At 55.3% G+C, this 13,231-nt stretch overlaps 1 non-coding gene across 1 annotated transcript; it reads left to right on the forward strand.

The window, feature by feature from the left end:
- The first annotated feature begins 5,389 nt into the window (after positions 1 to 5,389).
- On the forward strand, positions 5,390 to 5,540 carry LOC138468704 (5.8S ribosomal RNA). The gene has a single exon (XR_011268435.1). It is a non-coding gene; the product is annotated as a 5.8S ribosomal RNA (ribosomal RNA).
- Positions 5,541 to 13,231: the final 7,691 nt, after the last annotated feature.

A 13,231-nucleotide genomic window follows, 5' to 3' on the forward strand; every position in this document is an offset into this window, starting at 1 on the left:
GGAGGGAGGTGGTGGGGCACATTGGTTTGGCTCTGGAGGGAGGTGGATGGGGCACATGGGCGTGTTTCTGGAGGGAGAGATGGGGCACAATGGGTCTGGAGGGTGGCATGGGTCATCTAGGTGTGGGTTGGGAAGTGGAACGGGGCATTTTTGTGTGGCTCTGGAGGGATGTGGTGGGGGCACATCGGTGTGGCTCTGGAGGGAGGTGATGGGGCACATTGGTGTGGATCTTGGCGGAGGGATGGTGCACATGGGTGTGTTTCTGGAGGGAGAGATGGGGTAACAGTGTGTCTGGAGGGTGGCATGGGTCATCAAGGTGTGGGTTGGGAAGTGGAACGGGGCATTTTGGTGTGGCTCTGGAGGGAGGTGGTGGGGGCACATTGGTGTGGCTCTGGAGGGAGGTGGATGGGGCACATGGGCGTGTTTCTGGAGGGAGAGATGGGGCACAGTGGATCTGGAGGGTCGCATGGGTCATCTAGGTGTGGGTTGTGAAGTGGAACGGGGCATTTTGGTGTGGCTCTGGGGGGAGGTGGTGGGGGCACATTGGTGTGGCTCTGGAGGGAGGTGTTGGGGCACATTGGTGTGGATCTTGGCGGAAGGATTGTGCACATGGGTATGTTTCTGGAGGGAGAGATGGGGCACAGTGGGTCTGGTGGGTAGCATGGGTCATCTAGGTGTGGGTTAGGAAGTTGGACAGGGCATCTTGGTGTGGCTCTGGAGGGAGGTGGTGGGGGCACATGGGTGTTTTTCTGGAGGGAGAGATGGGGCACAGCGGGTCTGGAGGGTGGCATGGGTCATCTAGAAGTGGGTTGCGAAGTTGGATGGGGCATCTTGGTGTGGCTCTGGAGGGAGGTGGTGGGGGCACATCGGTGTGGCTCTGGAGGGAGGTGGTGGGGCACATTGGTGTGGCTCTGGAGGGAGGTGGATGGGGCACATGGGCGTGTTTCTGGAGGGAGAGATGGGGCACAATGGGTCTGGAGGGTGGCATGGGTCATCTAGGTGTGGGTTGGGAAGTGGAACGGGGCATTTTTGTGTGGCTCTGGAGGGATGTGGTGGGGGCACATCGGTGTGGCTCTGGAGGGAGGTGATGGGGCACATTGGTGTGGATCTTGGCGGAGGGATGGTGCACATGGGTGTGTTTCTGGAGGGAGAGATGGGGTAACAGTGTGTCTGGAGGGTGGCATGGGTTATCTAGGTGTGGGTTGGGAAGTGGAACAGGGCATTTTGGTGTGGCTCTGGAGGGAGGTGGTGGGGGCACATTGGTGTGGCTCTGGAGGGAGGTGGATGGGGCACATGGGCGTGTTTCTGGAGGGAGAGATGGGGCACAGTGGATCTGGAGGGTCGCATGGGTCATCTAGGTGTGGGTTGTGAAGTGGAACGGGGCATTTTGGTGTGGCTCTGGGGGGAGGTGGTGGGGGCACATTGGTGTGGCTCTGGAGGGAGGTGTTGGGGCACATTGGTGTGGATCATGGCGGAAGGACTGTGCACATGGGTATGTTTCTGGAGGGAGAGATGGGGAACAGTGTGTCTGGTGGGTAGCATGGGTCATCTAGGTGTGGGTTAGGAAGTTGGACAGGGCATCTTGGTGTGGCTCTGGAGGGAGGTGGTGGGGGCACATGGGTGTGTTTCTGGAGGGAGAGATGGGGCACAGCGGGTCTGGAGGGTGGCATGGGGCATCTAGGTGTGGGTTGCAAAGTTGGATGGGGCATCTTGGTGTGGCTCTGGGGGAGGTGGTGGGGGCACATTGGCGTGGATCTGGGCGGAGGGATGGTGCACATGTGTGTTTCTGGAGGGAGAGATGGGGCACAGTGGGTCTGGAGGGTGCCATGGGTGATCCAGGTGTGTGTTGGGAAGTGGGATGGGGCATCTCGCTGTGGCTCTGGAGGGAGCTGGTGGGGGCAAATTGGTGTGGATCTGGAGGGAGGTGGTGTGGATCTGGGTGGAGGGATGGTACACATGGGTGTGTTTCTGGAGGGAGAGATGGGGCACAGTGGGTCTGGACGGTGGCATGGGTCATCTAGGTGTGGGTTGGGAAGTGGGACGGGGTATTTTGGTGTGGCTCTGGAGGGAGGTGGTGGGGGCACATTGGTGCGGCTCTCGAGGGAGGTGGTCGGGCACATTGGTGTGGATCTTGGCGGAGGGATGGTGCACATGGGTGTGTTTCTGGAGGGAGAGATGGGGCACAATGGGTCTGGTGGGTAGCATGGGTCATCTACGTGTGGGTTAGGAAGTTGGACGGGGCACATTGGTGTGGCTCTGGAGGGAGGTGGTGGGGCACATTGGTGTGCCTCTGGAGGGAGGTGGATGGGGCACATGGGCGTGTTTCTGGAGGGCGAGATGGGGCACAGTGGATCTGGAGGGTGGCATGGGTGATCTAGGTGTGGGTTGGGAAGTGGAACGGGGCATTTTTGTGTGGCTCTGGAGGGAGGTGGTGGGGGCACATCGGTGTGGCTCTGGAGGGAGGTGATGGGGCACATTGGTGTGGATCTTGGTGGAGGGATGGTGCACATGGGTGTGTTTCTGGAGGGAGAGATGGGGGAACAGTGTGTCTGGAGGGTGGCATGGGTCATCTAGGTGTGGGTTGGGAAGTGGAAAGGGGCATTTTGGTGTGGCTCTGGAGGGAGGTGGTGGGGGCACATTGGTGTGGCTCTGGAGGGAGGTGGTGAGGCACATTGATGTGGATCTTGGCGGAAGGATTGTGCACATGGGTATGTTTCTGGAGGGAGAGATGGGGAACAGTGGGTCTGGTGGGTAGCATGGGTGATCTAGGTGTGGGTTAGGAAGTTGGACGGGGCACCTTGGTGTGGCTCTGGAGGGAGGTGGTGGGGGCACATGGGTATGTTTCTGGAGGGAGAGATGGGGCACAGCGAGTCTGGAGGGTGGCATGGGTCATCTAGGTGTGGGTTGGGAAGTGGGATGGGGCATCTTGGTGTGGCTCTGGAGGGAGGTGGTGGGGGCACATTGGCGTGGATCTGGGCAGAGGGATGGTGCACATGCGTGTTTCTGGAGGGAGAGATGGGGCACAGTGGGTCTGGAGGGTGGCATGGGTCATCTAGGTGTGTGTTGGGAAGTGGGATGGGGCATCTTGGTGTGGCTCTGGAGGGAGGTGGTGGGGGCACATTGGTGTGGATCTGGAGGGAGGTGGTGGGGGCACATTGGTGTGGATCTGGGTGGAGGGATGGTACACATGGGTGTGTTTCTGGAGGGAGAGATGGGGCACAGTGGGTCTGGACGGTGGCATGGGTCATCTAGGTGAGGGTTGGGAAGTGGGACGGGCATCTTGGTGTGGCTCTGGAGGGAGGTGGTCGGGTCCCATTGGTGTGGCTCTGGAGGGAGGTGGTGGGGGCACATTGGTGTGTTTCTGGAGGGAGGTGGTGGGGCACATTGGTATGGCTCTGGAGGGAGGTGGATGGGGCACATGGGCGTTTTTCTGGAGGGAGAGATGGGGCACAGTGGGTCTGGAGGGTGGCATGGGTCATCTAGGTGTGGGTTGGGAATTTGGACTGGGCATCTTGGTGTGGCTCTGTAGGGAGGTGTTGGGGGCACATTGGTGTCGGTTTGATGGGAGGGATGGGGACATTGGTCTGGGGAGGGATGACCGCATATTGGTGTGAGTCTGGAAGGAGGGGACGGGGCACATTGGTGTGGGTCTGGGCGGATGGGGGCATACTAGGATGGGTGGTTTTAGAGGGGGTTGGCTGGGGCTATCTGCATGTGATTCAGGATCGGCACATGGGCATCTGATGCAAGGGGCATCTTGCTATGTGGAGGGAGGATGGTGCATTATGGTATTGGTCTAGAGGGAGGGATGGGGCATCTTGGTGTGGTTCTGAGACAAAGGGATGGTGCACATGGGTGTGGGTCTGTAGGGAGGGATGGGGACATTGCTTTGGGTATGAAGGGAGGCACAGGACACATTGATGTGCATCCGGAGGGAGGGATGGGGCACATTGGTGTGGGTCTGGAGGGAAGGATTGGGGCTCATTGGTCGGAGGACGGATAGGGGCATCTTTCTGTGTGGAGGGAGCATGGGCCATCATGGTATGTGTCTTGAGGAAGGGATTGTGCATCGTGGAGTCTGGATCGGAGGGGGCATTGTTGATATGGAATGGGCATATGATGGGGGCATGTCAGGGAATGGTGGAGCATGTGGGTCAGGGCTGGAGCGCTCTGGTGGGAAGGAAGGGGGCATCTGGGTGTGAATGGAGGGATGGGGTATGTTTGTCTGGAGAGAAGGATGTTGGTTTATTGGAGTGGTGGGAGCATGTGTGTGTCGAAGGGATGGGGTAATCGGGTGTGGGTATAGAGAAAGGGCGAATGACGCCATCTGAGTGTGGAGGTAGAGATGAAGCATATGGGTGTGGCTCTGAGGGGTGGAGGATCTTGGTGCAGGTATGGAGGGACGGATTTTGGTGTCTTTGTGGGTTCGGATGCAGGGATGGTGGCATGTAGGTCAGGAGGGAGGTGGCATTTGAATCTGGAACGTGTTTGGAAGGAGAAATGGGGCATTTGAGTGTGAATGGTTTCTGCTTGTGGGTGGGGGCATAAAGGATCATTAACAGCGGAGCAGCGGGAGGGAGAGCCGTGCGCCCGACCTCGGTTGCATCCCAGACGTGCACACCCACAGCCCGGGCACCTCTCGCAGAGCGGTCCGGTGCGCGTGGTCAACCAGCCCCCTCTCCTCACTGAGCCCGCATCTGCGCTGGCCGGGGGGCGCACACTCCTCTCTCTGACCTGCCAGCAGCTGGGCATTGGTGGGGACACCCCGGTCACCAGGGAAGCCCTGACTGGGGGCAGCCGGGAGCCGAGGGAAACCTGACTGCTCTCGAGGGGTGCCTCCCAGGCAGACAGGCACCCGGGCAAGCCAGGCATGAGCCATGGTGCCGCTGGCTCACTTGACGGTGGGCGCCAAGGTTCCAGCCGCCCGCATCTGTGTGTGAGCAATGGCCAGGCCCGCTGGCACAGTGGGTGACCTTCCCTCTTGCCCAGGTACCTGGAGCTGGGTCCTATGCGGCCGGGCTGGGGTTTGAAGACTCTAGTGGTCCCACCCGACCCCCTGTCTGTGCTGTCTCTGGCCTGCCTCGTTGTCCATCTCCCAGCCCCCCTCCCAAAAGGGAAGTGGAAGGGGTCGGGGAAGGATGAGTGGATCGGGCCGTGTGGGCAGGTGGCAGAGCGGCCTACCTCCATCCCCCTGGGAAGCGCTGTGCTGCTGCAGCTGGCGGTCAGGCTGAGCACCTGGATTATTATTTTTTATTTTTTTGAAACCACAATGGTTTCGGCCGAGCTAGACAGGGAGCTGGGCTGTCCTTCCACAGCCAACGCTGCCTCCCCCAACCTCTCCTGCACCGGCAGGGTCAGGCCGACGTCTAGGACAAAAAAAGTTGCCTGTGGCTCTTGGCGGTGGATCACTCGACTCGTGCATCGATGAAGAACGCAGCTAGCTGCGAGAATTAGTGTGAATTGCAGGACACATTGATCAACACTTCGAACGCACCATGTGGCCCTGGGTTTTTCCCGGGACTACGCCTGTCTGAGGGTCGCTTGTACATCAATCGCCCCGGGGTTCACTCCCAGGGGCGTGGGTGGGGCTGTCGCAGGGACCCCATTCCATTCATCCCCCTAAGGTCAGACCCCGATCAGCACCGTCGCTGGATCCTTGGATCTGGCGCGCAAGCTCATTGCGGACGCGTCCTGGTTTCCCCAGTTTCCCCACCTCATGCTGGTTTCGGGAGGGCCGGGTGGCCGACGCGCCCCGGATGTGGTGGCGGCGGCAGCAGGCTTTAAAAAAGCCTGGCTCACCTTCACCCTACCCCGGGGCACCTGGCCGTGCTGTGTGTGGCTGTCTTTGGGGTCCCACGGCTGCCGGCGCAGGATGACCATGGAGCACGGACCTCGTGACCATGTGGGCTTCAGTCACAGATTGGAACAGAATGCACTCGCCTGCGCCAAGGGCTGGGGCAACCCCCCATACGGGCCCGAGGCCAGCTGCCCTGAGCTTTGTGCTCCCCGACCACGGCCTCAGATCAGACATGGTGACCTGCTGAATTTAAGCATATTACTAAGCGGAGGAAAAGGAACTAACCAAGATTCCCTCAGTAACGGCCAGTGAAAAGGGAAGAGCCCAGCGCCGAATCCCCATTCAGCAGCAGGCGTGGGAAATGTGGCGTACAGAAGACCGACTCCCCGGCATCACTCAGGGGGCTCAAGTCCTTCTGATTGAGTCTCCCCACGCGGATGGTGTTAGGCCGATAGCGGCCTGTTGCACACCGGGATTAGGTCTTCTTGGAGTCAGGTTACTTGGGAATGCAGCCCAAAGCGTGTGGTAAACTCTGTCTAAGGCTAAATACGGGCGCGAGACTGGTGACCAACAAGTACCGTAAGGGAAAGTTGGAGAGAGTTCAAGAGGGTGTGAAACGGTTGAGCGGTAAACTGGTGGGGTCTGTGCAGTCCACCCACAGGATTCAACATGGCAAGCAGGTTGGTCACCTGGAACGGTGGAGGCCCTTGCGGGTCTGCGGCCCGGGCACATCCAGCCCCAGCAGGGTGCATTTGGGAAGGCCCCAGGGGGCAGGTGGCTCTCTGCTCCAGCAGAGTGTTACAGCCCCCTGACAGCAGTTTTGCTGTGTCCACGGGGCTGAGGGAGATAGACCACCACCGGGCCCTTACCCGGCAACTGTCCTGGCCCCTCTTGGGGGTTGCTAGAGTGGCCACGGGAGACGGGGCTCCCGATGTGACTGTGGTGGACTGCCTTCAATACACCCCAACCACGTCGTGCTGCCGGGCGGGGAGGCCCACAAAGGGCGCCAGGGGTCGGTTAACCACCCGACCTGTCTGGAAACACTGACTAAGAATATAATGCCTGCCCGAGTCAGAGGGATGAATGAAACCCTGTGATGTAATGATGTTGAGGGCCGGTGCCTGGCGATTGCAGTGGCATCCTGTCGCGGTGGGCTCTCCACCGACCCATCTCCCCCGCTCTGTCAGAGATGATGCATGAGTGTGTGTGATAGCCCCTTTAAGAAGGCCTTTTGGAGATCACTCTCCGGTGCCTCCGCATAGTAGATGCTTGTATAGAACTCTGTGAACGCCTGAAGGATCTCTTCTGTACGTGTGGTTTCCTGTCCCTCCACCATCTGAATGTGGCGTATTGTACCTGCCGTATCCTTCTGCTTAACCTACCTGGCTAAGAGCCGGCCTGTCTTGTTTGCTGGAGGTAATACTTCTGACTCAAGAATCGGAGCGATTTCACTGCTTGTTTAGCTAGAAGGATATTGATTTGCCCTTTGATATGCCTATACTCCCTCCTGATCATTACCCCCCTATCTGTCTCCGTTAACCCCTGTTCTAGGTCCACCTGGAGGGCCTTCTCCTGTTTGGCTCGAGATGCCTGCTTTGCTATGAGCACCCCCCGCATGGTTGCCTTAAAGGCGTCCCATACTACATGTTCCTGCACCTCCGGGGTCTTATTTTCCCCAAAGAAGTTGCGGATGGACTTGTGTATCTCGTCGCAAATTACTGCATCAGCAGATGTCAGGGGAACCGCCACTTCCAGAGGCCCCCCCCTCCCATTGGATTTCTAGCTGCAGGGGAGTGTGATCGGGCAGGGCTATGGTTTCCCTTTCTATGATCTGTACTTGGCAGAGCAGTGTCTCAATATGTAATCAATTCTTGAGAATGTTCGGTGCACATGTGAGTAGTATACCCCTTGGAGTCCCCTTTTAGTTCATGCCATGTATCTGCTAATGCTATTCTGTTATGCTAGCCTGTAGTTTACTAGATGGGCCTTCAGATGTGGGTGTCCTGTCTGCGCTTCTGTCCATGGATGGGCGCCACGCCAAGTAAAATCCCGCCAGTATTAGCTGGCTCGTTGTTAACTGGTTTAGTTTCTCCAAAACCCCCTGCAAGTATTCTTCCTGCCCTGAGTTGGGGGCGTACACTGTGGCGATTGTGAGAGGCCACCCCCCATTGTAGCTGGACGAAGAGGAATCTACCTTCCTTGTCGACTTTTGTGCCTATTATTTCGATGTCAGGTAGGTGTCTAAATGCTATAAGGACCCCTCAAGCTTTGCTCTTGTCGTTGGCCTACAGAACCTGGGGTTATCCTCAACTTCATTCTGTATCTGTCTTGCTTACGGATATCGGTCCCCTGGAGCGTCACAATGTCGGGCTTGGTATCCTGGAGGAGGTTCTCCAGTTTCTGTCTCTTTAGTCAGTGTGTTTAGTCCTCAACATTGAGTTTTAGTATTTGGATCCCTACCCATACCCCGTTACGTTCTGAGAGTAACCATGTCGAAACGATCCCCCTGCGGCTGGACTCGGCTCAACTTCCCCAAGCCGTAACGTCGTCCTAGGTTGCTTGATCTCGTTCACATCCCAGAGAATAACTGTGCGGGGAGAGCCATTCCTCTGCTCTCCCCTGTTTCCAAGATCCTTCACCTCCTAACCCCCTGTCTCCCGGAGCCGACCCTTAGGCTGACATTCCCTGTGTAACCCCACCGGGTCTTAACCCTTGTCTCGTGATTTCCCCCCACCCCCCTGCTGCTGTTAAGTGGACAGCCTATTCAGCCTGGGGCTTCGGTTGCTATCCCCCCCGGACCCTGCAATTGTTTGTGTCTCGGCTCTGACCTCTCTACTCTTCTCCACTCCCATGGCTTCTCTTGGTGGCTTTCATGTTCTGGCCTCCAATTAGGTCCTCCCCCTGCATCCCCTTCTTCTTCAATATTCAGGATCTTGGGTCCCTCATCCAACGTAGTGATGTGGCGTTGGCACCCTTCCCACTTGAAGACCATTCCAAAGGGGAATGTCCACCTGGATCTTATCTGGGCTTTGGTAAGGGCTTTGGTCACCAGGCCCATTTGCCTCCTCATTGATAGTATGGATTTGGCCAGGTCCTGGAAAAGTTCTGACGGCGCTGTTCACTTTTTATCAGGGTTGCTTTCCTTGCCGCTTGGAGGATCCATTTGTTTTGTTCGTATCGCTGTAAAGCCATTGCCACTTCTCTTGGCCTGGCCCCGGGTTCTTCTCGCTGCGGACCACCTATCTGAGAATTTCTCCCCCAGCCATGCCCAGCAAATCTTTGAACACATGCTGCATTGTTTCCCTGAGGTCGGCATCGCTCACACATTCTGGCACCCCCTTCACCCTGATGTTGGACCTTCCCGAGCGGTTCTCCAAGTCCTTGGCTTGGAGCTCCAGGTTGTGTCGCTACCGCCTGCAGCTTCGCTAATACATCTATCTTCCGGGTGTTTTAAGTGAGTTCTTGAATTGCGTTTCATTTGTATCAATTCAACTGTCGCCTTTGATTTCCTGCAGGGATTGTGCAAGTTCGGTGCGTATTAGGCTTAATTGTGTCTGAAGGGTAGCAGTCATTTGGTCACTGAATGCCTTAAAGCACTGTTGCAGCCCCTTGCTCGTGACCTCTTGCCCCTGTGGTAGCGTCGGGGGCTCCTCCAACTGCTGCCTCTCTGTCACCCATGGATCCTCTTCCTCCGGGGCTTCCCCCTCATTTCTACATAGCTTTTGGAGGGTCCCTTCTGTTTTCTTGAGATCTTGGTCCTTGAGGGGCCTTTTTTGGCCTCCTTGGCCTTGTTGCGCAACATTGCCTGCTGATGACGAGTGCCTGCCTGCACCTTACTGTAGGGGGCTTCTTCCCAGGCCTCTGAGGTTCCTCTTGACCCCGGGGTATTGGCCAGTTGTTCTGTAGGAAGGGGATGCTTTTCTCTCCCTCCTGTGCGCAGCGGGGGTCTAGCTCCCCTTTAGAGCCTGGGTTGGTTGCCCCCTGGGGGCTGTGGGGCTAATACGCTCAAAGGTGAAAGTGGTTATGGTCGCAGTGTCACAATGGCCTGGAGCCCAGGAGCTTCTTGAATTTCTTCCCGGGGGGCCCCCGTGCTCCCACCATTCCTGAGCCTCTAAGTATGCTCTTGAACCCATGGAGGTTCCTTCTCGGTTAATCTTGCATGGCAGGGTTAGTTTTCATAAGGGTGGGTGGTGGAGCGAAGCAGCGCTCTCCTGCAGAGTCAAATGCTGAGGGTTGGGGACACGTGCCGTCCCCACCCCTCGCCCCGGGTTCCTTCGCTGGCCGTTAGCGGGGGGAATGCTGCAGGAGTCACCCTTCTATTCCTGCCATAGGGGGGGTCTCCTTCCAAGTGTAGGTTATGGTGCGCTGGGGCAGATGCTTTCATAAACCTCCATGTCCGTTGTTTGGGAGAGGAGCGTCTTGCGTGCGCCTGCTTCATGGCTGCCAACTCCCTTAATTATGCCTACTTACCCTGCGTCAGCTGGGGCGCATCACAGCTCATGGGGGCCCTGCGCTGCGTGGAGCCGGGCTTGCTGTATGGGGCAGAGGCAGGCGCAGGATTTCAGGGGAATACTACCCGCTCCCTCTCATTTGTAGCTGGGTGTCCGGGCTGCGCTGGCTCTGCTGTATTGCCAGTGGATCTGCGGTGGTCCGTTCACACTCCCCAGTCTCGCCTATGTTGCCTTGGCTGAATGGGCACCCTGCGTCTTCTGCACCACCCGCGTGGGTTCTCTGATCTCCTCCGGCTTGACTGACAGTCCCCACACAGGCATCGCTGCTGGCGGTCTCAGGTCCACTAACTCTGCCCCCAAACGCTGCAGTTGAAGTTTTCTTGGGGACCGCTCGCTTCACGGGTCGTCCCCTTTGCTTTTGCTGCCGTGGGGTCTTGTAACGCAGCTTATTGCTCCTTTTTCGCATGGCCGGGGAGGAGCGCGCTCCTCACGGTGGGGTGGTCGCGGGGGCCCTTTTGGAATCTTCTTATGAAGCTTTTTGAACCTTCGTCTTCCCTTTCTTGAGTAATCTTTCTTCCACACTTCTCAATCCATTTTTCGTCCAGGATGTGGCACAGAGGGGGTGCTGGTCTCCAACGCTGATGATGCGGCTTGGATGCACAACTCTGGCAGCGTCGGTGCTTATTACTAGACTTATCTGCCGCCTTTGTTACCGTTGACCATGCCGCCTTGCTCGTCTGGGCCGGCCTTTCTGGTGCCGTACTTTCCTGGTTTTCTTTGCTTTCCTCTAGCCGAACAGTCAATTTCCATCCCCTTTTCACTCTGTACCGTCTGCCTTGAGATATGGATTCCCACAGGTTTCCTCCATCTTCCAGGTTTTGTTTAACATGTACATGTAACCTCTTACCAAGCTTATCTGCTCTCACGGCTTCCACTGTTATTCTTAACAGATCACACAGATCCTGGTCCGTTTAGATCTCTCTCTTGTCGAGACAGCGACCAGATTTAGGTCCTGTCTTGAAGCTGTGGGAGCATGGATATGTAATGGCTGCTTCAAGGGGAAAACATGAGGTGTTGGTGGTGGGCCCTCCTTCCTCTACTGCCTTTTGGATCCCCTCTTTTTGGCCATCTTTAGGGGTAAATATGTCATCTGAGATTCTGCAGACAGAAAAGCTAAGTCTAGTATGTCAAAGGGGCCATCTTCAACTGAAAACCCCATAGTAAGGTTCTTTGTTTACTCCTTTCTCAGTTACGTGCCCCTGTGGTGTCCTTACTTGTTATGTCCTCCATGGAACACTGCAACGCCCCAATTCTGGCACAAACTGGCTACTTCTTATGGCACCTTCAGGTCCTGCAGAACTCTGCAGCCAGAGTAGCCACTTACACACCTAGTTGTGCTCACATTACTCCATGTGTGCACCATCTTCATTGGCTACCCATGGCCAAGCCCATTCAGGTCAAGGGCTAATGTCTAGTACATCATGCCTTTTATGGAACTGGGGCAGAATGTCTACAGGCTAAATTCTGTTTGTACATTCGTGCTCAGCCACTCCGCTTGGAATGCCTGATATTAAATACTGACAAACTGCCTTGTACATATAATTCCATTATACATCCATATAAAAGTGCTGTGTGCAAATGCGTCATAAAGTCCAAGCAGAACCATATTACTTCAAGGCAAATTGTAACTATTGCAAATGCCTGACTAAAGTGCCAAGACTATAACGGATTCAAAAAATGCCAGGTGCGCTTGAGAAACGTGTCAAGTGTTTCTGAGTTCCTTCCACTCTAATCGCATTTTTAATTTTAGGCAGTGTGAGTTGCTTTTCATGTTATTTTAGCTCACTGGGCCGCATTACGAGTTTAGAGGTAGCCATGGTGCTATTAGCGCCATGGCTGCCTCCAAACTCTGGTCCAGGTTCCTTGAATGAGGTATTACCAGGCCATTCCAACCTTGGAGGATCCGGTAATTCCTCATTCAAAAAACCCATCCCCATTTCCATTTGAGCCCCCACAGGGCTCAATGGGAATGGTCCCCTTGCGGGACCCGCAAATGACGTCTGGTCTGACCAGACGTTCCGAGGGGGGTCCCACAAGGGAACCTCGTAATAGGGTGGATTGGGTTTACCGGCGCTGTTAAACCCATTCCGCCCACCTTGTAATGAGGCCCACTGTCCTATAAATCCATATTTCGAGTGACATTTTTTACTTGCAAATATTCTGAGACCTTTAGTTGTCTATAGTTTACCTGAACTTATTCACACTACAGCACCATTATGAAAAGCAAATAATTTATAGTTCGATAATTGCGTCACAAACCTCCGGCACTGTGTATCATCGTTCCCCTGCAGAAGGTGTGAAGTCGTAATATCTGTTGAGCCCTTACAGGAAATATTGTGACAAAAGATTGTGAACATTTGCAATAATAAAGTTTACTTTTTCTTTTATCCAATTCTTGCAGCGACTCAGGTGCAGTTATGAGAACTGTTTTTCCATAAATGTTTCTCTATTCGGCTTCTTTTTCCTTCCAATCCCCCAGGTAAAGCAGGTTCACTCCATATGGCTCCACCAATTTGATCTTTGGTTTACAATTGTATATGTATTATTTGTTTCTTTACAGTGTAAGCACTTGTCATAATAAAAACACTTCAGTTCCCAATTGTCTATTTCTTTAAGCTAATGTGTTATTTGTTTTTAACCCCGAAACTGCCAATGCCCCCAACCCCCCGCGCGCCAAGCCCTTTTTTGGTGGTTTCGGTATGTTGCCATTCAATCCCTTGTAATGCTTTATTTACATGTGATATCTCCCTCAACTTTGGCCCCCTTTCTTCCCACATGTAGGTGATCATAATGCCACCTAGGAATCCTAGTTTGCTGTATGGGGGTGAGAGAAAATAACCGAAAACGGAGCACATTTCGTGTTTTTTCAGACAATGCCAATAAAATTATGTACAAAGAAGCCTGTGGGTGTTTCCTTGTAAGA

This window comes from Ambystoma mexicanum, chromosome 4q, assembly GCF_040938575.1.
Source record: "Ambystoma mexicanum isolate Mex_15411 chromosome 4q, UKY_AmexF1_1, whole genome shotgun sequence".
Lineage (NCBI taxonomy): Eukaryota > Metazoa > Chordata > Amphibia > Caudata > Ambystomatidae > Ambystoma > Ambystoma mexicanum.